This window comes from Orcinus orca, chromosome 18, assembly GCF_937001465.1.
Source record: "Orcinus orca chromosome 18, mOrcOrc1.1, whole genome shotgun sequence".
Lineage (NCBI taxonomy): Eukaryota > Metazoa > Chordata > Mammalia > Artiodactyla > Delphinidae > Orcinus > Orcinus orca.
Window position 1 is genome coordinate 12,908,976 of NC_064576.1, and position 27,400 is coordinate 12,936,375.

Genomic DNA, 27,400 nt, shown 5'->3' on the forward strand with positions numbered 1-27,400 from the left:
GCAATCATCTTCCTAAGTGTCACTTAGTACATGAACAATTTCAAATCTGACATTCACCAAAGGTGTACGTGTATGCGTTTGTGTGTGAATCTGTAGGTTTATGACCAACTCTCTACAAAGAGGCAGATGGTACCAGTAAAAAAAAAAAAAAAAGTTGTCAAACAGAGACCTGCAGTATAAATCATGATAAAATCCTTAAGCAGAGCAAAACCAGGATGAGTTGTAAAAATGCAACAAGAAAAGCTTCAGAAAGGACAGGCAAAACTGCGGAAGGCATCAGGAAGTGGCACCAACTTGGAAAAAGTAAGCAGGAAAAGTGCTAAACAGCAGATTTCTCTTCTACCATAAGAAGAGCAAGAGAATGGGTCCAGTCTCCATGTAAGAAAATTGATGAATGTAACACCTCTTGTGAAGACAGGAGAGGTAAGAGGGGAAGAGGACGAGATGCCAGAGGGCAGAACAGGAAGCAGCATCCTCCCTCCGAGCTGTAGAGACTGCTACTCCTTGCTCTGAAGGGGCTGACCGTGGGCATTGTCCCATGTCTGCCCGGTGGAGGGCCGTGCAGCCCTCTGGCTGTGGGTGTCCTCAGGGACTCAGACAAGGTTCCCTGTATGTGCTTCGTAAGCTGGACCACACCACACAAGAAGGCTCTTTCCGCTCTACTCCAATAGCCGCCTGAGGGCACTTGAGCACAGTGGTTTGGGACTCAGAACGACTCACCAAAATGAATCTGACATATTCACAGAATGCCTGCCTAGTAGCCATTGGACATGCGGCAATTATCCCATAAATAGGTCTTATAAATCACTACGTTGCTTTTACACTGCCAAACCAAGGCGGTAATTTTCCATTTCATTAGATTTATCATAGTCACAATAGTATAGTGAAGCCATACACCCACCACCAAGACTGAACAATTATTAACATTCTGCCACATGTACTTTATTATTTTTTGATGTCCTATTTAAAGTAAATTTCAGACATGGTGACATGTTACTCCTGAAGACGTCCGCAGCATCTCTAAAAACTAAAGACGTTTTCCTATATAATCACCATCCCTTTGCTACACCTACCAAAATTAACAATAATACCTGCATGTTATGCAGTCCTTGGTCCTTATTCAAATTTCCCTCATTGTCTCCCAAATATGTTTTATGACTCATTTATTCAAAGCCGCATCCAATCAAGGTCCACAAATTATGTTTGGTTGTTCCATTTCTTTTTTTTTTTTTTTTTTTTTTGCGGTACGCGGGCCTCTCACTGTTGTGGCCTCTCCCGTTGCGGAGCACAGGCTCTGGACGCGCAGGCTCAGCGGCCATGGCTCACGGGCCCAGCCGCTTCGCGGCATGTGGGATCTTCCCGGACCGGGGCACGAACCCACATCCCCTGCATTGGCAGGTGGACTCCCAACCACTGCGCCTCCAGGGAAGCCCGGTCGTCCTATTTGTTAATTCTCTTTGAATCTTGCAGCGCTCCACCACACCTCCTGCCCGTACATTTTTATTTCCATGTTATTGACCAGCAGGGGTAACTGGCAGGGGTCCCACGGAACGCTCCGCCCTCTGGATTTGTCTCGTTACTCACTCCTTGAGTCACTTACCCTGGTTTCTAACCCCTCTGTCTTCTGTAAGCTGGAAGTTAGATAAAACCCAGTTCAAACAGTTTTGGCAAAAATGACTTCACTGATGATGCTGCCTGCTTCAGAGCATATTGCAGCAGGATCCACGTGTTGTCCCACTTTTTGTGACGTGAAGATGGCTCATAGGTTAAGGTATGGTAATCTGAGCTCTGGCAAAAGCCCACTCTTTAACGGCCAAACCTGCTGGATGAATTGCCCCCAGCAGGCTTTTCTGTGCTTGCACCACACCTAAGCCTGGGCCGAAGTCTCCCTCAGCAAGTCCTTTCCAAGCTCACTGTCCTTCCCTTTCTTGGACCTGACCCATTGGGCTAGACCCTGAGACTTATTCTGTTTCCCGTGCTTGCCGTGTGATGGGCAAGCATAAGTGGCAGATGCGAGCATTCATAGATTAAAGCACCTCATCTGCCAAGACAGTTATATTTAAGAATAAACTAACTGGGCTTCCCTGGTGGCGCAGTGGTTGAGAGTCCGCCTGCCGACGCAGGGGACGCGGGTTCGTGCCCCGGTCCGGGAGGATCCCACATGCCGCGGAGCGGCTGGGTCCGTGAGCCATGGCCGCTGAGCCTGTGCGTCCGGAGCCTGTGCTCCGCAGCGGGAGAGGCCTCAACAGTGAGAGGCCTGCGTACAGCAAAAAAAAAAAAAAGAATAAACTAACTAATATCAGCTAATCTTTGGTTGGATGGGAGGAGGGAGGACAGGAAGGCAGGAAAGAGAACACAAAGGAGTGGAGATTTTATGGGAAGTGAAGAGATGAAGAGACAAAATAAAAATAGGAATTGGGGGGAGACTTCTTCTTTAAACTCATAGAGTGATATTGCCTGGTACCTGAGCATTTAGACCTAAATCAGGAGACTGGGAGTCACACTCCAGCTCTCCTACTGTCTGGCTCTGTGCTCTTGGGTACCTAATTTAACATCACTGGGCCCTGTTTCCTCATCAATAACTACCGGTAATAAGGGCACTTCCCTGGCAGGGTTTCTGGGCAAATCAATGTGTACCAAGCACACAGTACCAGGCACACAGTAAGAGGTGATCAACGTGTAGAGGTAGCTACTATTACTAAATCCTGTAATGAGTTTAGGAACCGTTTGCTTGTCCTTTATTTTTCCATTGAACTCTCACAGGAGAAGGCTGAGGGAAAGCCATCAGAAGCTGTAGTTGTATGAGAGTCAGGAACATTGGTTGAAAATCCCTCAAGCCCAACCTGACCCAAGGATGGGTTAGGGATGGGGCTAGAGAGCAGCTAACGTGGAAACTGTCTTTCCCCGCAGTGCCACAGGGCTGGGGTCTTCTCAGATGCAGAAGTTCTTCCTACTCTTCTCCACCACCTGGCCACAGAGTTGAAGAGATTTAAGGGGCCAGAAGCTCATTCTGCACCTCCAAGTTCCTTAGGGGACATGATCTGAATTCAGCAGGTGGAAGGGCGATATGGTTTAATGGGTAGTTTATGGTGCAAACTGACATCAACCGACCTAGGAATCAGACAAGATAGGGGCAGGAAAACAGAACATCACCAAATGCCAGGGAGACGCATCAGTGCACCCAGCGTGGGGTGCTCAGTGGATCAGGGACGAGGCAGAAAGCTTTCCCATCCTCCGAAGCGTGCGCTTTCTCATCTGCAACCACTGGCTCAGTGGGCGCCTCTCAGAGAAGAAATCTCGTGCTCCTTTGGGACTTTCCTAATGCGGGGTTTCATTACAATAATCAAGGCACTCTGCATTCCGTAAAAGGGAAAAGCGGTGAATTCTTCCACTTGCAGATTCACCCTGACAGGAATTAATGTGGAAGTTTCCCATTTTATTGAGCCACCCAAAAAAGGGAGCGGAGAAAGCCTGAATTCCTCTGAAAGCTCACGTGCAAGCAAAACAACCCAGATAAACACACCTCAGCTTGAAGGTCAATTCCCCCAAGTTCCATTTTTAACTTTTAGTGCAGAGACACCTTGTCAGGACCCTGATCCCCTTCGGTTGGGGCAGGTGCTATAGGGTTTAGGCGTCAGCTCCCAGAGGAAGGAGTCGCTCACTCAGCCCACACCCACTGGGCGCTGACTCCACCGCAACCTTTGTGCCCATCCTACACAAGGGACTTCAGGAGCTCTGCAAGGCAGCGGCATCGTGAGATATTGCCCCAGGTTCCCCAACAAGTGGGGAGAAGGACGAGCTCAGAGGAGAGAGAGGGGGATGCTACAAGTGAGGAACTCGTCCCCGCCTTCCCCTCCACACCTACAGCAGAAGAGGAAGGACCCACCTGTCATCTCACTAGCAACGCATCACACCAGTGCCACTAGGGGTCGCGTGGAGCAATGGACAGCATCCCACAGCTGGGAGCCCTGTGCTGCTCTCCTCGTGAATGCAAGAGGGTGTGCACTGTGCACTGAAAAGGCTATTCCCACTGAAATCATTGTCAGGGAATGCTTGTCAAGTTTTAAAAACAATTACTATCTATTCTTGTCTCTTTTAGGGTTTGGGTCATGTTCTAGAGCCTCCTGGAAGGCTTAAGAGGTCCTACAGGGCATAAGAGTATGCTCATTTGGCTTTCTGTCATCTCTCCATCACCTAAGCATAGTACTGGGCTCATGGAAGGTGCTCCAATATTTCTTGCTGGATTGAACAGAAATAGTCATTAATAAGCAGTTAAAGATTCTATAATACCTTTTGTTCGTCGACTACTTATTGTGTGCCAGCACGTATATGTACATTCATTTCTTCACACGTTATATCACTGACTTCTCTCAATAACCATGAGAAGAAATGAGTATCGCAGAGGTTTCATACAGGTAGAGGGTGGTGGAGCTGAGATTTAAATACAGGCCCATCTAGCCCCAAAGCTCAAATTTTAAACACGATGAAAAGAAAAGGAAAGGAGTAGGGAGAAAGAAAGAAAGAAAAATTAGGAAAACGTCACTCTTGCCCTCAAGAGATTTATAATCTTACTAGAGGGATGAGGTACATTCCCATGGAGTAATTAAATAACAGTGCAACACAGAACACAATAAATTGCCTAAAATAGGCCCTTAGGGTCAGTTAGCAAACGCCAGGAGGGGTCAGAGTTGGCGCAGATTGACACTTAAGGGATGGCTGTTGCAGCAGTGGGATTTGAGGTGGGATTTGGAAGACGGCCAGGCTCTCAGCAGTTGGTGGGATAGGGAGGGGACTTTGGTGGGATGAGAAAGAGGCAGTAAGGCTTCCCTGGTGGCGCAGTGGTTGAGAGTCCGCCTGCCGATGCAGGGGACACGGGTTCGTGCCCTGGTCCGGGAAGATCCCACATGCCGCAGAGCGGCTGGGCCCGTGAGCCATGGCCGCTGAGCCTGTGCGTCTGGAGCCTGTGCTCCGCAACGGGAGAGGCCCACGTACTGCAAAAGAAAAAAAAAAAAAAGAGGCAGTAGAGCCACACTAGCAGATAGATGGCAGCTGGCCTCGCTCGGGTGTGATGTGCCCTGTGCAAGGAGTAGCAGTAGGAAATTACAGTAGGCAAGGGAAGAGGTGGTGAGTGGAGGGGCTGCAAAGCTTGGTAGATCTTAAAGGGTAAGATGAGGCATTTCTGAGGCAGCTAGAGCAAGCAAGTAGCGTGGTGAGACCAGTGTTTCAAGAAGGCTTGTCCAGAGGTGCTGGGCAGACTTCACTGCAGACAGGGGTCTGGAGATGAAGAAAGCACCTTCCATTGTTTCAGTCCCCAGAAGGACTGAGGGAAAATACAGTGTCTTCCTTCTTTTAGCCATTCCCAGTGGTTGTGGACAGCTCCATGGAGAAGGCCCAGGCATTTGCCGGGGCTGGGACCAGAGTTAGAGATGGGTAAATATTTGCTTTGTCTCAGCTGGAGAAGATGGGTTTTTAATAAAGAGGCTGCATGACTCATGTCACAGAGTGTACCGACAATTCAGGAAAAAGCCGCTTCAGACAATGCCAAAAGGCAGGCAGTATCTCTGGATGTGCTCTCGGGAAGGACCCCCTCTGTCTCACACACATACACACAGAGATACACAGACCTACCTGCGCACACACACATATTTTCTCCTCCCAACAGCACCACCCTGTCCTTTGGTGCCACTAGGGGCCTGATAGAGTGTCTTGAGGACACCTGGGGTCTGGTTGCCGCAGTCACCCCAGAGCCCTTGCAGGTCCATCAGTGCGATGTGTTGAACTGTGGCTAGAGGAGGCTGATGGCCAACCAGGCGGTGCTCTACGACGCTCTCACCATGAACCCCGCCACGGTTTCCGCAGAGAGAATTCCGAGATGACCCCATGATCTCGGAGCCCCGGTATCACACCCTATGTAATCCCCTCCCCTCAGGTGTGAGTGGGACCTGGTCGTGCTTATAATCAATGGAATACGGCAAAGTAATGGGACGTCGCTCCTGTAATTATGTCCCATAACTGTATATACACGACTTGCTCACAGACAAGCAGAGACTCTCTCTGGCTGGCTTTGCAGAGTGAGAAGCTGTGCTGTGAAGGACCTGTGAGGGGCCAGATGGTATCAACCCTGATGGCCCCCAGCTGACAGCCAGTGAGAAAAGGGACGCTTCAGTGCTCTAACAGTGAGGAGATAAATTCTGCCAGCAACTTGCGTGAGCCTGCAAGCAAATTCTGCCCTCTTAGAGCCTCCCTATGAGAACACAGCCTGGCTGACACCTTAACTGTAGCCTTCTGAGACCCGCAGAGGACTCAGCCACGCCGTGCCAGGACCTCTGACTTACAGAATTTGTGAGCTGATAGATATGCATTGTTTTAGGCCATTACGTTTGTGGTAATTCGTTATGCAGCGAAGGACAGCTAATCCAGCCTTCGTTTTCCTATCTCCCGAGAGAGCCATGGTGATACATGGGGAGCCAGAGACTCTTCTAAAACAAGCTGGAAGGAAGGAACATGGTACAGAGTTAAACAGCAGGGTGGCGTTAACAGGCTGTGTAATCTTGTCAAGTCATTTTCATTCTCTGGGGCCCAGTTCTCTCCTCTTTCATTTGATAAGATCAGCTGAGAGAGTCTTGGGAGAGATGTTTTCTCCCAACTTTAATAGATTCTGATTTACAGGACTGATGAATGAACGTGTTTCATGTTTGTTGAGCATCTGTCGATGTGGTGTGCTAAATATTGTTACGAGTCATCTCATTTAAATTTCACAAAAGAATCACGCTCGGGTTATTATTACAATTGCTTGCAAAGGTAAGTAAACTGAGGCTCAGAGAAGTTTAATAATTTGCACAAGACTACATGGCTTGAATGTGGTAGAGCAGAGAACCAGACTTACGATCTTTTCACTGCATTATGCTGGAACAGAGCCCAAGAGAAAGTCTACTCAACTGTTTAACTGGAAGCAGTCAGGGAAAGAGAAGAGCAGAGAAGCCTTAGGAAGGGACTTGGAGTTGTATTACAATCAAGTAAGGGGCCATGTAAGTGGTAATTCAGTCTGACAGCTAAGACTGAATAGATTCCAAGTGATGGCCTTGAAAAAGTTAAATCATCAGGAAAATTCGTCAGAGATCATTTTAGAGTGGAGAGAAGGGAGAAATTAGGAATTTAGGGGGATATCTTCCAACATACACTAAACACTGATGGCTCTAAATTGCTTTTTGTGGCCCCGACATCTCTCTTTGACTCCAGACTTATCTCTGCAACCCTTCTGGTTGTCTCAATTTCCAACTCAACATGCCTCAAAACCACAGTCATCCTTGTGCCCAGTGTCACCTTCATTCTGGGTCCACAACTGTGGTTCAATGATTTACAATTTACCCACATGGCTTTCTTCCCCAGCAGCTCCCTTTGTCTATTCCTTACTTCTGGGTGGTCCCCTAGACCTATGGATTTCACCTCCTAAGGGTCTTGAATCGTTGTTCCCCTCATCGCCCTAACTCAAATTTCCATCACTTCTCTGCTGGGCTATTTCAATAGCCTCCTAACTTAGCTCCCTGTGCTCCTGGGCACCCCTCTACCCTTCCCCTGCATAGGTCCATCTTCCACATTACTTTCAAGGTGAACTTTCAAAAATGCAAGTCACTGCCATATTTAAAGTCTCTCCAGCACTAATTAGATGCATTTCGACTCCTTGCTGTGGCACCCAAGACACTTATTTCTGGCTTCTGCCTCCGTCTTCCACCTCATCTCCTACCATTCCTCCTCTGTGCACTGAACCCTAGTCTTACCATATCTATAGTTTACCCCCTGTCTGGGTCAATCCCTGCAATGTCCTTCTATGTTTTGTCTACCTACTCAACATTTGAAGGCTCAACTCAAGTGTCTCATCCTCTATGCAGCCTTTCTCTGGCTTCTCCCAGGGCAGCCATGTGGCACAACTCCGCATATTACCTACAGGGTACCCAAGGGCTGCCATTCACAGAGAAAATCTTGTACATGATCCTCCTGGAAATGCGCAGTAGAGCAGGCACATGCTGCCCTAAGGGAACTCGATCGCCCTCCCAGTAGGAATAGGTCTGATACGCTATTTGTCTCCTCCTCCAGACACTAAGGTAAGCTCTTAAAATGTAAGGGCCATGTCTTACTCATCTTTGAACTCCTAATGCCCAATACAATGTCCCACACATTGCAAGCTTTCAATACATCTTTGCTGGATGACTGGACAGTTGGATAAAGTCTTTCAATGTCAGCATGTAAAAGGACAAGAACTTAAACTAGACATTCAAATTCAGAATTCAAAAGAAGGAACAGGTTTCTTGGGCCAGCTTAGGTTGAGCCCTCCTGGCTCTACCCACCAAAAAGAACAATGCCAGCCAATTGACTGGAATGCCATCACTGACTATATTGGTGCAGAAAAATATAGCCAGTTCTTTCCAACTGTTTTTGATATGCACACAAGCTAATTTTGCTCTTGATGAAAAGTTTCAGTGGGCCTGATTCCAGCCACATGGAATGGATTTTTTTTTTTTTTTTTGTCAACTTAGGAGAAAATTGGCCATTTTGGCACAGTTTAAAATGTGTCTGTGGAAGGTAAATTGGTGTCTCAGTAGCTTTCTGGGGAAATGTAGGTAAATATTTAGTAGTAGCTAAAATATCCAAATCTAGGACTGCAGGAAAACTTCATTTTATTTACACATTAAGAAATGAGGGTTCCCATCCCACTCTGTTTCTTCTAGCTGAACAGCCGGGTGCATGGTTTTAGACTGCAGTGGAGTCTGAGCCTCTCCAGGGATTTTAACTCAGCCACATAACCAGCAGCACAGACAGCAACATATTGGGAAATTGATGATAGTGTTTAGCCTTTCCCAGTTATTTATGGGCCACTTTGGGGTGTGTGTGTGTGTTCATTCCAACGCCTCAGAGCTGTTCTGGTCTAGAAATTCTACTACCACGTGCTCTGGTTCAAAGTAGACCTACTGTCTGGGTAGAACTTCATAACTGAACAGGATATACAGCTTCTCCTTCATTTCAGAATCCAAGACAAAGCTTCTCCGATGTCTCAGTTGTCAGACTCAGAAAAAAGAAACAGAATTCACAGTATAGCTCCAGTCTGGATCGTTAGGAATTGAAAGACAATTAAGACATGGCCTTTATTCTCAAGGAGCTTACCATAACTATTGGCAAACTGTTTTCCCCACTTTATTCTGACATATTCTGACAAATCTCCAGGATGCGGATTTGGAATCTTCAAGGATAGCCTGGGTTCCAGCCTCCCAGGTCAGTGTGTATCTGAGAAGCATACAGTAGGCTGAGAATTTCTGGAGTTGAGGATTTGCAGGTCAGGAGAATCTCCATTAAAGGAAATCTCTTTTAAGGAAAATATTACATTACACACTGGGTATGCCCCTTGCCCAGGGATTCACAGGTCAGGATTAACTCTCAGAAATCCCCAAGCCCCTTTATATCTCTTTGTAAAGGCTGACAGTGCCAATACAACCACAGCTGACAGATCGTACTGACGTGGTCATTTAAGCTAAAGTAGCTGGGTCTTTGGGGGAGAGGTCAAAATAATTATGCTATTAAATACAAGCTAAAGTAATTGACAGATATGGTCAGTGACTTCGGGTACGTGGTAGAGAATACTGTGTGCTGAAATAAAACACTGTTCAAACTTCTGACTGCGTCAAGCATCACTGCTGGTTGGACAAATGAAACCTGGTTGATGTTATTACCTGAGATAAAGTTGACAGTTTGGGAGCCTGTGAGCTGTGGTGTTATTGAATGCAGGGAGAACCAAGGTGGATGTAAAGGTAATCCTCCAAAGAGACACCATAATTTCCCAGTGAAGCACGGATGCCTGTATGTTCTACAGGCATAGTGGCAAACACTGACTGGGTCACCTGCAGACAGCACCACACTGGGAAATTCTACTAACCATTGGCCCCCGTTGCCTAAACACATATTTGAAAAGGGCTGAGCTCACAAGCTATTGTATGTTGCATAGTCATCAGAAAGATCCTGATATATTGGAAAGTATTTAGGACTGGAAGATGGAAAGAGTAGGATTTTAACTTGGTTCTGGCGTTAATTACCTGGGAGAATTTGGGGTGAGTTATTTCAGTTCTCTGGGTCTCATGTTTTCTCATCCCGGAGCAGAAGTCTTGTACCATGACTTCCAAGATGCCTCTCAGCTTTCAATTTCATTATTAGCCGATTTTCTTTACCCTGCATTCTGTATTCATTATCCCTTATGTCAATATAGACAAGCCCAAAGGCTGAATCTTACTGCTCCAGGCCAGCAAAAAGCAGTATAGGAAGGATAAGAGGTTACCGATATATAAGGTAAGACCTTGAGGGTAAAGACCATGCCTTAATCATCTTTTTGCTGAATGCCCAGCACAGTGCCCCATACATTCTAGAAGTCTGAAAAAGTTAGCTTGTGGAAGGACGATTCCCAGTTAGAACTGTGGCTGGGAATCGGTTGCATAGGCCAGGATGACATTTCCCAGCCTCTCTCGAATTTAAGCGGAGTCATATGACTAGTTTTCCCCAACTGAATATGAACTCTGGTGATAAGTGTCCCTCCCAAGACAAGTTGCTGCCCCTTTTCCACTCTCTTTAAGAGACTTCCGTGCTGAAGATGACAGAGTTCCTGGGTTCCCGAATGTCCCCCTACTCCATCAAACTGTTCTAAAAGGGAGAAACACACTTCTATGACATTAAGCCACTGAAGTTTAGGAGTTGATTTGCTATGACAGGTGTTTTTACTTTAATGAGTACACAGAGAGTAACAATTGCTTGAATGCCAAAGCACATTAGACTTGCAAGAGATAAGCTGAGGGACTGAGGAAGAGAGAAAGAGAGGGGGATGGGAAGGAGAGGGAAAGGAAAAAGGAAGAGTTGGTTTTGTGTTGAAGAGAGTTTTGTTTGGAAGGTTGAAAGGTCAGGCTTGTAGGACTCAGACCATAGAATTTTTACAATAAGTCTAGAACAGGGAAATACCGAGGATGATCTATAAACACGATATAAGCAGTGCCTTCTGCACAGAAAGGGCTGGGCTTTGAACCAAGAGGAGTGTTGCATGGAAGAGCATTGGAATTGGATCAATGTCCCTGAGTAGCTTCGGTCCAGCCCCATTAGTCAAAACCGTGTTCAGGGGAAGGGGCAGATGAGAGGTTAGAAATACCCTCTAACCTCTTATGGAGTTAAGGGGGACTCCATAACCCTCAGGGCCTATGCCCACCATCTATCGGAACCCTGGAAGATTTGGAACACTTTGCATTATGCTCTGAGCAAACATGATGTCCTTGCACACTTAGGTAAAGAGGGCCTGGGATATTCTCATTGATTCTTCTCCATTAAGTGTAGAGAAAGGCAGCCAAGATGCCAAGAGGGTCAGTGGTCCACAGAGGTCTGGGGTCAGGCTAAGAAGGGATACATGGGCCCCATGATTGGGGTTGCAGCAGAATTATGGACTCAGCAGCAGATACAAGTGCAGGGCACCAGGGACCAGCCACCCCAGTAGGTACAGTGGCCTTCACACAAAGCCCTAGCTGTACAGGACCCCCCAGGATGAGCTAGAACAGAGGACTCCTACCAGACCTCCCTTCCCGAGGCTGGTGGCGCACATCCACCCTGATCTCCCGGAGGAGAAGAAAACACAGAGGACTTCGACAGACTGAATTTAAACTAAGGGTTTCATCTGGAAACGTCTAGTCTTAAGCTGAACTGTCCTCAAGGGGCAAGCGTTTCCCCTCCAGCAGTGGAAATGAAGGCTCATGAGGGAATTTAATGCAGTTACAGAAAAATAAATTTACATTGCTCCGCGTCCTACTTACGCTGCGTCCCTTTTATACCCATTAAATGTACCCACTATCCTTCCAGAGATAACACAGATCTGGTTAAAAAGCCAAGGTTACTGCCTTATTCTGAAGTCTAGGAGAAGTTATTTGGAATTTGATGGCCTTTTCGTAGGGAAGATACCAACCAGAGGTTTGAGGGGTAAGAGTCAGGATCTCTCTTTCAATGACAAGGAGACTGAGGCTGAGAGAGGCTTGATAACTTGCCCCAAAACAGGATGAATAAGTGGCGTGACTACTATTTGAACCCCGTTGTGCTCCAGAGCCACCTCCCATATGCCTCCCTCCAAGCCCCGCACCCCTCCGTCTACACACAGTGGTTCCTGGCTTCAGTCTTGCGGCAGGGTACTAGACTTAGAAGTCTTTCACTGTGGGGCCATCACCTCCCTGGCTGGGCACAGGGGACTCCTTAACACCTATCCATGGCTCCCCGGGGAGGGGGCCCGCTGTCCTCCTCTCCATGACCAGAGCAGACTTGGTTGTGCCCCCAGCCCTGTCTCCTGACTCCTGATTGCAGGGCATGGAATTTTCTTGCTTTCCTGCTAGAACAGGAAAGGTGGGGTAGAACCCAGAGCCATCGGGACCCAGTGCTGATGTCCACAAGCTCATCACCCGAGGCCAGAAACGGGCAAGAGCCAGACCTGTTGGGGTGACAGTCTGTCCCAGTTTGCCTGGGACTAAGCGGGGCTGGGGAGTTCCTGGAACACAGGACTTCGGGTTAAAACCAGGAAGCTCCCGGGCAAACCTGGATGAGTTGGGTACTGTACTCTCAGCAGAAAGGCCAGGCCGGGTGGAGGGAAGAGCAGAGACCCTTCTGCTGGCTGGAGCGTGGATGGCGGGGTCTTGGAGCGCTTCTGGAAGTGCCGAGTTACATAATAAAGTGAAGATGGGTATGATTCATCACTGCCTCAAGTGGAAGAACACACACACACCTAAATATACTTCACAAGTGGCTCCTCTTGATGGCATCGCACAACCAAATTAGCTCCTTGAAAAAAAAAACACCCACTTTAAAGCACAACAGATGATTTGTACTTATGCTCCCAAACAGAAGAATTGGCTCTGGTGGCAGAAACGGTGGAGACAAACAGGATGGGATCTGGTTTCAGTTCTAAGAGAACTGTGCTTATTACTGTACGTCACCCCACGTTCCCGGGCAGCACCTGAGATGCGAGTCCTGATTCAGCTTTCCTATGTCAAATGCTGGCCCTCACACGTGCAGGGGATTCGCGAGCAAGCCAAGTGCACCTTAATCCCTGCACCGCCAGGAAAAGATCGATCATGACTAAGGGAGGGAGAGGGGGCGTAGGCAGGGCTCCTGAAAGCTTGCATCTGGAATGGCAGAAATCTTGACTGTGTTTAGGGATAACGGATTCCTCCCAGGAGAAGCAGCTCAGAGAGGAGGACTGTAACCGTCAACGGGACTGAGGTTTCAAACATCGAGAACTGGGAACGGGGCCTGGCTCAGGGAGTCCCGGAGTGCTGCCCCGCTGAGTTTATTTTGGACGTTTGTTTTGAATTTACAGCACTGCCACTTTAGGAGGGTATTTTCAGATGCTCTACCGATCCACGAGGGCTCCAAGTAGCTTTTGTTTCTGTGCTCACACAGATGAGGAAACTAATTGAGAGAGTGACCCAAATTTGTGAGCAACACAGACCTCACACTTGGCCTGAATTCGGCACCCTTTGCTCGGCTCTACAGTCATGTCCGTTTGCAAGTCGCTCTTGGAACTGTTGCAAGCAATCCGTCACCCCCATATAAATTGTCAGTGAATAAATTGTTAGTTCCCGCTCCTAAGTGGTGATGTCGCAAGGTCCCAAGAAGAATTTCAAGGGCTCAACGTGGCCAGAGGCTTTTGTTAATATAAACACAGCGTAGCAAAACAATGACTGTTTTCTTTCTTTGTTCAGTCGTGGCACGGTGCAGCTTGTGCTCAGATACCTTCCTTCAACGGAAATAATTTGGACGTCCTAGCGTTGATCTACCCAAGGTTGTAAGGGTAGGAGATTTGCCTTATAATCCTGGAATGTTTTCATTTTTATTCCTCCAAGTCTAGTTTTCTAGCCAAGAGCACTTCAAGTTGTCATCAGAATTTACTGAAGAAAATAAAAGGGAAAAAGTCCTCCTGCCCCTCGGGCTCCCCGCCACGCCTCCTCCCACCCTCTGTACACACAGAGAAAGGGGAGGAGCTATTCAAGGTAATGGACAGAAGTGCAGGTGCTGCCTGGGGGCCTGTCAGAGAAGCTTCATTTCAAATGGGCATTTTCCGTTTAGTTTATACATTTCTTTCTCTCGTTCCTTATTCCCAGCTTTCAATCTCCTTCATGATTAATAGATACGCCAGAAAGCTTCTGATTCTCTCTTTGGGAATTATGCTTATAACAAAGGCTAATGTGCAAAAAAAAGCAAGTTGCTGAGGGAGGCTGAGCAAGGGAAGCTCAGGAGCAGGGAAGCAGGAACTGGGAGGTGGCACGGCACAGGCAGGCCGGTGTCCGGCCAAGCCTGGCAGCTGGTGGAAACAGAAGGCTTCAGATGGACACGTCCAGGTCCGGGCTGTAGACACGCACTTACCTGCACTGCATCAGGCTCCACGCTGCCAAGCAGGAGTTTGCCTGGAGTCCAATCTCCAGGTCGACTCAGCTGCTTTCCAAACCCAAACCCAAAGTTCCTCACCCTGGCCCGCTATGTTTTTTTTTTCTTAGGCACGATTCAAATAGGGGTTTGGGAATGGTATGTTATTAAGTTGCACTGAGGGTAGGAAAAGAGAGAGTGAATCAACCACTGAATGGAGGAGAAAAGGAAAGAGAAAGGAAGAAAGAATGAATATTGAATATTTCTAGAGCCTTACTCTTCAAAGTGTGGTCCACTGGCCAGCGGCATGAACATCTGCCAGGAGCTTATTAGAAACGCATAATCTCAAGTTTCAACCCTGATCTAGTAAAAAGGAATCTGCAGCTGAACATTCCTGCTGATTCACATGACAAGAGAATGTGAGAAGTGTTGACCTGAGATATCACTTGAGCTTTAAAAACTCTCCAACAGCAATTCGGCATCCCCGAGGTCCTGGGTCAGCTCGCCTGCCATAGGGCACAGGCCTCGGCGGTTTTTGAAAGCTCCTCAGATGATTTGAATGGGCATCCAGAGTTGAGAACCAACAGTTCCGCAGTAGAACAAAGGTTCTCAAAGTGAGGTCTCCAGACCAGCAACAGCAGCATCACCTGGGAACCTGTTAGAAATGCATATTCTTGGGCCCCACCCAGACCTACTGAATCAGAAACTTTGGGGGTGGGAGCCAGCAATCAGTGTTTTAACAATCTCTCCAAATATTTATCCAGAACCACTGCCGTAGAAGGATCCAAAACGGGAATAAGAGCTGCAAATATATTCAACTCTACTACTCAAAACCCCCCAGAAATATCCATTATCTGTGGTAGGGAGTACAGACTTTTCAAATGATACACCAAATTCTCCATGAATCAATCCAACATGACTTTCTAAACGTCTCTCCCATAATTCCCTTTAACACCTGCTGCTAAAATGAATGCTTTGGATTCTAGGGTCCCTTCCAGCTATAAAACTTCGTGATTCTATGCTTCCAAAGCTATAACTTTAGCCAAGTTCATTGTCTCCCTGAATATGACACCCTAGGTGCTCAACCTTCTTTGTCTACATAAGTCTCTCTTTCTTCCCATCTTCCCAGGTCAGATGCTGCTTCCTCTTTAAGGCCATGTACAAATGCTGCCTCATCCACGAATTGGTTCCCCAGCCAGAAGGAACCTCTCTCCCCGCATTTCTTATATCATGGCTCATTGCATTCACTTCATTGTTTTCTATTAGTCATTTGCCCAGTGCTTTGGCTCTCAGCCATATTTACTGTTCCTTGAAACAGAACAGTGGTTTATTCTCCCTTAACTACTCCCAGCTTCTAGCACTGCCCTCTGCACACAGAAAGTAGCACATAAATACTGATTGCATTGAAATGAATGGGGTTGAGGGCTCTCAGGAGAATTTGGACATAAGATGAATCATGACGGGTTTTCAAATACAGTAAACAAGCAGAGAATTCCAAACCAGAAAGAGCAACGAGAACACAGATATCATGAGTCTAATAAAGGTGACACTGTTCCAGAGATGTGGTTTCAAAATAAGTCTAAGTCACATCCTCAGCTACAATCCGTAAAAAGAAATTATGTCGAATATTACACTGGCTGGCATGGATTAGTCATTCAAAGATTATTTTGTTGGATAAATTTTTGGATGAATATTGATAGAAAATTTTCTAGCAAAAAGCCCTAGAAAACTAAAAATGCTTTCATTTTGAAGACATATATATATATATAACATGTATATATTCACACATATATGATACCCTTTATTGAAATTTAATTTGGTTTAACCTTCTGCTAGACACATTACAAATTTTATCTCATAATCTTCATAACCCTAAGAGGGAGATATTTTTATTCGCCCTTCCCTGGGTAAACTCAGGATCCGAGAGGTTAAATGACTTCCTCAAGGGCATCTGGTTAGAGAAGAGACAGGAAAGGACCCACACTCAGGCTCTGTAAGTCCAGAACTTTTAGTCTCTCCAGCATATAAAGGTGCTTGGTATTTCAAAGATCCCCGAAGACGTATTCATCCTATTGTGACTATGTAGACTGTGTGTCTATGCCTCCTTTTACATCCATCATTGACTGTATACATTCGGATGGGAAGGCAACCAACATAACTTCATAGAAGTGATTCCTAATGAGCTGCCCTTATTAAAGCAGAGATTAAAGTAGAGAGGAATAAGGAGGATGAGGCAGGAGCAGAGCCCATGTTCTAGGTAGAGTGTGATGGGTCTGCATCTGTGTGTCTGCTATTCCTCTAAGAACACTACAGAGAGAGGATTTGAATTGCACCTGGTGAAATAACACACACACAGGCATCAGTCACCCACAGCCACACGCCAAGGGGCTTCACAGAGGTCTGTTGCAGGGGCTGCCACCGATGCACTGAGGAAATCTGCAAAATACGTGATGATTTTGCCCCCCAACCTCCCTTCATAAACAGAGCCACCAGCTCATACAAAGTGCCGTCTCATTGGTTCAGGCCCTGGGACCCATCTCCCTACAGAATCATCTTCCTTCTTGCCTCTCGGTATTCCACATTTAAAAATGACCCCGCTTCTCCTCAATCTCCCACCTCTATCCAGGACTGCCAATTTGTCATTGAGTGATAAAGTCACTTTATACTATGGAGTGGATGACTGATAGACATTCCATACTGGGGAATGCATCTGAAAAAAATAAATAAATAAAGACACGTGATCGTAAATGAGTTTTCAATTGGTTCAACATGTGGAATTATTTTGAAAGGTAACCTTGAAATTATATATCTTTTGTGAGTGCTGTTCCCTGGATTCTTTCTTATCTAATCCTTGTTTTCCAGGGCAGAAAATTAATGGCCTTCTACAAGGCAGGAGACTCTTGATCTCAACTCAGTTCTCTGGGATGGGAGTTTTGTTCTTAGATAAACTGAATCAAGCCCATCAATATGTAAACTGAGCTCGGAGAGGCTAGGGTCAAAGTCAAGCACAATGTAAGAACAGAGAGGAACCAGGGATGTTTAAGAAAGAAGAGCTCAGTGCCACAAAGGAGAGATGAAACGAAGCGCTGGAGTCAACGCCACCACAAACAGAGGTTGTCATGGAAACCCCGTTGGAAAGCAGGCAGTTGGATTTTGGAAACTGGATAAAGCAAGACTTGATGGCAAGAGAGAGGGGGAAAGTCTGAAGCCCCAGAATGAAGTCAGACACTGAAGAGGAATGGGGTCCTCATGCTGCCAGTGTGCCCGTGAAAGCGCACATCCCTGGAGCATGACGGATCTGAGAGGCCAATCTGTCCAGTCAGGAGGTCTATGAGGAAACGTGTTAGAATCTCCCGTTTGTGGCATTACAGTGCTCATGACTCATCCTGCAGAACAATGTGATAGGTGGGTGGAATCTCTTTTACATGATTTCCAAGAAGAATAGGTGGTGTGTCCATATCTAATGTTTAGCAAAAACGATTTCTCCACTCAGATATCGAGTAGAGGCAGGTAAAACAATTGCTGCTATGGTTTCCTGGACTAAGTATCCTCTTTTGAATATGGACATGAGGGCTGTACAGGCATACCAAAGATTGATTTCTTTGTTTTCTGGCTGAAACGAAATCTGAAATTATATGATTACATGGACTTATAACATTGGCACTCGTAATGCACATGGATTGGTTTTCCATAAATTACCTCTTAAAGAAGAGTCTGTAGCACTAAATACACACATGTGGTTACAAAAATTTTCCAGAGAGGAAAAGCAGAGAGGGTGCCAGAGAAAAGAAAGAACTCTTTCAGCAACACACAGCAACTACAGAAGGCTGATTCAAAAGCAGGGTATGTGTGTATGTTTTCGTACCTGAAAATGGAATAAGAGATTATTCAGGACAGCAAATTGTACGTGTGAGGAAAAAGTAAAACAAGTTGTCATAATGTCATATTTAGGGAAAAAAGGGCAGGCGACTTCAGTATAGGGAAGATCTGTCATGAGTAGTTCTGACCAGGCTAACTGGTCTAGGCTTCTACGTTAAATAATATCACGCCCTTTCATTTTGACCTTAGTGACTTCCTTTTGCATTTGTGAGTTATATCCTAACTTGAAGTTGGGTAAAACAAGGACTTGAAGTGCAACTAAAGGGATAGAAAAATGCTATACTTTTAAGCAACTGATACGTTATTATAATACTATACCCATGACAGGTTTGATTGAAGGACAAGCTGGGACTTCAAGAATAGACTAGCAGTAGAAAGAAAGAAACTAGGACAAAACAGGGATAATGTAGGACCCAGGCCATGGAAGCAAACTTGACTGCATGATTTGTCACCTGGAGAGATGGGGCAAACATTCAACCGTTCACCAACATTGACTGGAGCCAAAAAGTGAGTAAAGAATGAGAGCAGAAGTTTCCAGGCAGTAATGAATATCAAAGTCAGGTGATGTCAGTCCTTTAGTTCCAGACGGGTTGTCTAATTTGGAGCACAAGTTCAAGAGGTAGAGTAGATAAGGGCCCAGAGTTAAGTTCCCTGATACGAACTTAATTTATTTCCAGCAGCATTTAGAAAATACAAGCCAAGTGGGCTTAATTCTTTAATTAATTAATTAATTATTTTTTGGCTGCGTTGGGTCTTCGTTGCTGCACGCGGGCTTTCTCTAGTTGCGGCGAGCGGGGGCTACTCTTCGTTGCGGTGCACGGGCTTCTCACTGCAGTGGCTTCTCTTGTTGCGGAGCACGGGCTCTAGGCGTGCAGGCTTCAGTAGTTGTGGCACTCAGGCTCAGTAGTTGTGGCGCATGGGTTTAGTTACTCCACAGCATGTGGGATCTTCCCGGACCAGGGCTCGAACCTGTGTCCCCTGCATTGGCAGGCGGATTCTTAACCACAGCACCACCAGGGAAGCCCGAGTGGGCTTAACTCTTGCAGAGGATTCAGAATAAAACTCAGGAACTGCAGCAGAAGATTTATGCAACCACAGGTGGGACAGAAGCTTGTATCTCGGTGAGCTCGAAGCTGAGGCTTGGTTTAAACACATTTCCAAATCATTGGCCACCTGATTTGTGTTAGTCAAGGTTTCATCAGGAGAATAGAACCCACTCCAGATATTTCCAGAAGAAATGATTAAATACAGGGTGTTAAAGGCTTGCAAAACTTTTGGGAGGCTAATGGAACACAAGATAATGAAAACTGCTTTTAGAATTTAGGGAATGAGGAAGTGCAGGAATTTCAGGAAATGTTGATTAATGATCGCAGGTGCCTGCACTCAGGTGCTCAGCGCTACAGGTGACCTGCAGAAGCAGTCCTGGAAGCCTCACCTAGGTCTTCTGGGGAAGCCTCTAAACCTGCCTGTAGCTGCTCCAGGAACTGTTGAGGTCAAATTCTCTTGCTTGAGATTTTCTTTTTGGAACAATCTATGTGGGAAACCTCTGGAAAGGCTTCTGGGGAAATATAGTTTCCAGATTTTACGGCCCACGCTATTTGCGAGAACAGAGAAGGGGGAAAGAGATGATCTGGCCTAAGTGAGAACACTAACAACATCCCGCTTGCTAATGAGGGTGTGATCCTGAAAGGAGTCCCTCAAACGGGGTCAGACTGACCAGTGAACTTGGTAGGGCTGAGTCTGGGTGGAATTGATGCTGGGCAGCAAGGTCCAGCAGACTCTGTAGAGGTAGCCGAGTGCTGTGGAAGAGCTTGGAAGGATTGCCTGAAGAGGGTGTGGAACCATAAGGGGAGCACGGCAGGTCCAATGTCAGGACCTCCAGGAGTGGCACCATCCACAGATCACTTGAGAACTTTCACTGGAGGATGGAGCAGAGATGGGAAACAGACAGCACACTTGACTGAGAGCAGCCAGGTTAGGAGGAAGATTCTAGAGTAACCCAGCCATGCAAGTGATAGTTACTGAAAATGTTTTATAAATAAAACATGATTCCAAATGAAGCAAAAGTTGCAATGGCCCAAATTAGGGCAATGGTGTTGCAACTGGAAAGTAAAAGGCAGCAATGTGAGACCTTGAAAAGGAAGTTGATAGGATCTGACAGCTCAGTGGGGAGCAGGGAGAGGAAAGAAGCCAAAGAAGACCCCCTGGTTTGTGGTCTGGGTAACCTTGTGAATGGCACTACTAACGGAGGTACAGAGCACGGATTAAAAATTGGATTTGAGTAGTTTTGTTGTGGGTCTGCTTAGTGTGAAGCATGTTAGAATGTTAATGGAGAGGTCCAGTAATTGACTGAAGATGGGAATGTGGTCCTAGTAGACCAAAAAGATAGGTCCTACATGCAGATGCGAGTAGCAATAACCTACATGTGTAATTTTGGATATTCACTTGTCCTATTCCCTAACCCAGTTTGATGTCTGAAATCTGACTATTAGCACTCCACACCATTAGCTTAAAGTTAAAACCCTTTAAACTTCTGCGCTTGTGTGCCCCCTGCAGCATGGGAGACTGGGATTGCCACCTTCATCACGACTTAGCCTGAAGATGGTCCTGAGCATTTATATGTCCCAGTTACTACTGCTTTCAGATCTAAGGGTGTGGCCAGAAAGAACTAGAAATAGGGAGACTTTCCAATCCTACACAATGCAGTGATAGTCAGAGAGACATGGAGTTTTCGTAGATAGAACATCCCTGCACTTTCTCTTCTGTCTTCACAGGTTCCTTTCCTGCTTTAGAATTTTTATTTCTTTATTAATAACTTGAATGCTGAAATCTCAGGAAATTCCATGCCTATTTCTCCCATCAAAATGAGAGGAACTCATCAGATAGGATCATGAGTCCATAAAGCTTGAATGGTGCATCTCCATTAAACCATGATTTACATTGTAAAACAGATGAATAAAAATGAAAGCACTCTGTTGGAAGGAAAATATATAAAAGAATCTTTCAGGGCTATCGTAATTGCATGAAATAATATCGTGAGAAAACCCAGAGAGAAAGAAAATAAGAGACAGAGAAAGATATTGACTGAGAAGAGCAGAACTGAAAACCCGCAGGCCTGTTAAGTGGTGTGACTCATAGCTCCCAGTTCTCGGTAGAGAGCTGAAGCTAGAGGACATTCGGAGCTGCAGACAAACACTTGAATTAGGTGTCCTGTGAGAGCAAGGGCTCCCGCTGCAAAGGCCTGTCCTGCAGCTCATATGAGGTCATTATTCGTATGCTAATTGTTAGAGCTCCCAAGAGCTCCTCCCAGCCCAAAGCCACGGGTTTTACAAATGGTTTCAGGTAGACCCCAAAGTCGTTCATTTTAATTTATTCCAAAGAGTTCAAGAAAACCATCACATGTCAAGAGCTATGTCATATGTTCTAGAGGATTCTGATTGTTTCAAATCATTAGAAGGTGGGAAGAAACGGAAAGTAGTGATTCCTAGCGATCTCCATAGCTATAGGATGGTAGGGGGCCTAGAACTTTCCACAGTGCCTCAATCAGGCTGGCATTGCTTTGACAGGAAGACCTTTGGCCAAAAGACAGTTTGGAAACCACTGGCTTAAAGGATTAGTATGTCTGACAGAATTAGATGTTAGATGGAAACAAGATACAGAAAGGCGCGTGAGCAAGGATCAGTGGTCATATTCCCCTGAAGAGGGCGTCAAGGATGTGCAGGGCCAGCTAGTGTGTACCAGCTCACAAGAAACAATCATGCCCATATATGTCTTCCCAACTCTGCATTCAGTGACTTCACCTTGGCAGCTTGAAATTGGCCACGGGGGAATTATTTACACCATTGAAATTGGCAAATGGCACAAATCAGTCTTTTCTTTCTCTTTCCCTTTTCTTTTTCTCCCCAGAGAGCCAGCCATAAAATACTTATCAGCGTAGCACTGGACCTTAATCCGAAGGTAATTTGGCTAGCAAAACAGCCACAACCCTGTGAGCCTCTGACCCATGGCCTTCTGCGTATGGTCAAGTTAGGGACTATGTGGAAGTTTGTAGAATCTGGGAAGAGGGGAAGGAGTTCTTCTGGGAAAATACACCTTTGTCGTGCAATCGTAGACATGGCCGTAGACCAGGGATCTGACAGTCGATGTGGAAAAGGCCGTGTGGAAGGCACTGCTTGGGAGTGGAATGGGGAACCTTTCTCACTTGACCAAGGACTCCGGATGGAGAAACCGGCTGGGAAGGCCCAGGAAGCTGGGGCTCAGGAGAACTGGTGGACATGGCATTCTGACAGCTAACGTCTGCTTCCGCTGGAGTCCAAACGGAAGAAAAATGGGCTCTGACAACACAAGACTCAGACACCACAGAGAATGTTCCTAGAGAAGGGTCAGCAAGCCGTTGGCTGAGTCCTGAGTGACGTGGCAGAAGCTCTCTCTGAGAGGTGCTGGGTAGATCCCACCTGTCTGTGAGTCTGCCGTTCCCGCTGGCTGAAACAAAGGTAGGGACATCTCTTCTGCTCTCTTCATGGGCCCTAAGACTCATCTGGCAGGATGTGTTACTAGCCCTGAAGTGGCTTCCGACAGGCTGGAGGAAGAGTAGAAGTTGTCTAAGGCAGAAGAAGAAAGGTCCTGGAAGACCAGGGCAGGGAAGCTTCCTTCCACTTGGAGGGAGAAGTCGTTTTGTTTGAACGAGTCTGGGACAAGCTGGCTTTTGCCTGAAAAGACAGCCCTCTGTTGAGTCCTTTTGCACCGTATGTGTTGAAGATGCAGGGATCAGCTTGGGCCATCAACACATGCAGCACCATAGGGCCGTGGAGTAAGCTTCCTCTTCAAACCGGCTGCCTGGCAGTGGTGTGTCATTGTCACTGGGCAGCCTGAGAGTGCAAGCAACAGCGCTTGTTCATCTCAATCCTGTGACCCAAGTTCAAAGGCAATGTCTCCCCAAGAAGGCTGAGAGCAGGCACGTTTTTCTTAGAGGGTGCCACACTTCCCTGATGGCTTAATCTGGAAGAGTAAACTTTGCTTCCTCAAGAAAACACTGACTTGGGGCTTCCCTGGTGGCGCAGTGGTTAAGAATCAGCCTGCCAATGCAGGGGACACGGGTTCGAGCCCTGGTCCAGAAAGACCCCACATCCCGCGGAACAACTAAGCCCGTGTGCCACAACTACTGAGCCTGAGCTCTAGGGTCTGTGAGCCACAACTACTGAACCCGCGTGCCACAACTACTGAAGCCTGTGTGCCTAGAGCCCGTGCTCTGCAACAAGAGAAGCCACCATGATGAGAAGCCAGCACACAGCAACGAAGAGTAGACCCTGCTCGCCACAACTAGAGAAAGCCCGCGTGCAGCAACAAAGACCCAACGCAGCCAAAAATAAATTAAAAATAAAAATAAATAAATGTATGAAATAAAAAAGAAAACACTGACTTAATTATAAAAAGGATCAGAGTACATGAGGACAGCTTTAAGAGCCGATATTCAAAATAGTTAACAAGTATGATATGGACACGGACCAATCAGCACAGATGCTAACCTCAGTGCTGGGCTCCTGGAGACCTGCGGGCCAGCCTTAACCCCTTAGGTGCTGGATTGTGAGGAGGTCTGGAGGGCCCTGGAGCTAGAGCACAGGTCACTGGGCAGCAGGCGGACACCCTGGGAGAAAGGGGGAACACCAAGCACTAGAGAAATACTGCAATGTCTTGACAACCTGTCGAGCTGCTCCTGTATATCTGGCTATGAAAAATCTAACCACCCAGGGTCAAACGGGACAAGTCGGTTCCGGTTGTGTTTCAGTTTATATCGTTGGGAAGCTAGTACCTGACCTTGTGAGCTTTGAGTTGGAAAGCAGGAGTCCGGGATTTATATTTCTCACATACGTGTTAAATTTCAAGTAGGTTCTTCATTCTCGTCTCCCTCTTAAACTTTTCTGTTTTTTAAGAGCCCCCTTTGAATGTCACTTGGATGACATTTATCTATTATTTTCTCTAAACCTGCTGCGACACTGGTACCTTCAGTCACAATACTGATCCTTGCTTAACGTTCTATATTTAGCAACTAGCTCAGAAGAGCTAAGTCTGCATTTAGCCCTAAATAGCTACAAATAAGGGAGTAGCAGCCCTTCAAAAACCTTTGTAGGAAGTGTCATGCCAGGGGTGGTAGGACATCCAGGGAGCTACAGGTGTGCAGAACAGCTACAGGGAAATCCAGGCAGGAGCTGATTACAGGAACCGAGCCGTGTACTATGAAGCAAATTCCCCCCTTTCTTGGAGATGGGTTGTAAGAAAATATTGCAGCGTGTTTGTCTGTCTGCCCAGCCCTATTTAGTGAAAAATGATTGCTCTTTACTTCTTGTTACCATGCTCAGAGGGTACCATGGCAACCAGGCTGCATAAAAGGGAGGGGGGAGGTAGGTGCTGCTTAGCAACTTGAAGATTTTTAAAAGGCAAGTACTCATTTTAACAGCAACAGTTTTTAAAATGCCAGTTTTGAGGCGAGAACAGAGAAGAACATTAGAGAAAGCAAATGGTAATGAAACAGGAGAGGAGTTAAACAAAAAAAAAAAGAGAGAGAGAGACATCATCTGCACGACACCCTCTCAGAGCTCTTTCACATGCATCCTCGCAGAAATCCTGGGAGCCTGGCAGGGTCTCTGTCCACTGATAGGGAAACTGAGGCTCACAGGGGTGAACGGCATCTTAGGGGTCAGCTAGTTAGTTAGGGGCAAGGCTGGTACTAACGTGCAGACAAGGCTGATTCTCCAAATTGCACACACTTTATCACACCAGGTTTTAAAAAAAAGATTCAGATGATCTGAGAAGAGGAAAAAAAAGAAAACCCCATGAAACTGTCAACAATGTGAAAAGAGACAGGCAACTGTTTTTCAGGTAGAAGCTCAACAAAAAGGACAAAATACATTTAAATATATTCAGAGGATTCAGTTCAAACTACGAGGCGGCATTTATTTATTTACTTGCTTATTTGGGGCACAAAGTGGCGACCAGTAGACAGTGTTGAATTGCGGCGTCCCTTGAATGAACTGGAGTTTTCTTGCTTCTGGAAACTAGAGCATCTGGAGGGATTCCTGGACCTTGCAAGGATTCAAGGCAGAGAAGGTGGAGAGGGAGGGAGGGGAGATGGAGGAGAGGGGGCAAGACTTGCTCTGACTTAGGAAGAGACTGTCCAAGTGGCAAAACAGGCCTGAAAATAGATGATCACGTTGTTTCGACCAGGACCATGTAACCAGAGAGGGTTCAAGCACCTACCCCGTCCTCACTGACCAACACTACAGGTCACAGCTCCTCCGCCACGCCAGCCCTCCACTCTGGGAAACGAAATACTAGATGGTTTAAGAACCAGACAGACCTCCAACGTGGAGTGACTATGGTGTTCAGCTTGACCGCAGTGTCCAGTGACAAGGACAGCAGTGAGAAAACAATCGGTCAGGCTCACGAGCGTTCTCTGAGGCAGAACATGGCAGAACGAGTTTCTGTATATTACGCCCTTTCCTTGATATCCCAGGGGTTAGAGATGCCCCTCAAGGCTGAAGGGCTGAATCAGGACCTCGCTGGCGGAAGGTTTGCCCTCGTTTGGGGCGCTCTGTGGGCCGTGTAGATGGGGGCGTGAGGGGCTGAAACAAGCTGTTGGCTGAGTTTCCTGCTTGTCACTGGTTCCTCCACGAGCATTTCTGGAGGCCTGCTGTGTGCTGGGCTCCAGCGCGGCCCCCCCGCCTGTTCTCCTCACTCTCGTGACCTCGGCTGCCCTGGGAGGGGAGGACGCACAGCTCTGAGGGCCTCAGGCCCCCCAGAAGTGGCCACTGTTTCCTTCCTGCTTAATAACACGGTGCTGACAAGACAAGTCCTGTTTTGGGTTCCATCGGTCACAACCAAGCTACATGCTGGCTCTTCTAGGCATTGTTTCCACTTGCTCTTAATTGAATGGCTGCAGAGGCAACAAGAAATAGTAAACGGGCTGCTTTCTCCTGTCCTCGTGGTAACCCAAAGGGTCTAGGTGATTCTAGCCAACCATATGTCACCAAGGATCAGTCCTAAAGGGCCAAGTGTTTGAAGGGTGTGGGATTAGAGGGGCGGGACTGGTCTTCCTCGTGACACAATAAATATGGAATGAGTCAACTTCTGGGTTCTAGTCTAATTTTGCCATTGGCTTCCCCATCCAGCTTTTCATCATCCCCGTCCCCCTAGTGAAGTTTCTTAACAGCCCCGAACATACTTCCCTGAATCCGTTCACACTGTCCATCGATCCATGCTAAGCCCTCCCACACAGGGCGACCCACGTGCCATCTTGGACACTGCAAATGGTGACAAGTTACAACTGACATTTGTATGGTATTTTCAAATATACAAATCATTTTCAAATTCATTGTCTCATTTATAGTAAAACAGCTTTAGTTGTTTAGATAGCAACATCCCCATTTTATAGATAATGAGAATCAGAGAGAAGGGGTTTAGCTGGACTCCTCCAGTGTCAACTCAGCCGGGTGACTAGTAGAAGGCTAGTAAGGTTTGGGATAAGGTCCAACTCCAAATCCTCTGCTCCTTAAGGATTTGGAAAACTTCTCTTGTGGCTTATGTTAATTAAACCTAAACCTGCCTTTTAGAACAAAGCAAAACAAATACGTTCTCCTTTTCAAATACTGGCCCTCCAAATATTTGAAGGCAGCTGCTGGCTGCCCTCCAGGGCCTTGCTTCTCACATTTGAAAGTGCACAGAATCCACCTGGGGAGCTTGGGAAGCATCAGGTTCTGATGCAGCAGATCTAGGTTGGGGTCTGAGACCCCCATTCCCAACAGGCAGCGTCGCCTCCCAAATCAGTTGCTCAAAGCAGAAAAAAATCTTATAAAATTAAGAAGAAGGGGCTTCCCTGGTGGCGCAGTGGTTGAGGGCCCGCCTGCCGATGCAGGGGACACGGGTTTGTGACCCGGTCCGGGAAGATCCCACATGCCGCGGAGTGGCTGGGCCCGTGAGCCATGGCCGCTGAGCCTGCGGGTCCGGAGCCTGTGCTCCGCAGCGGGGGAGGCCACAGCGGTGAGAGGCCCGCGTACCGCAAAAAAAAAAAAAAAAAAAAAAAAATTAAGAAGGCTTTCCATATTCT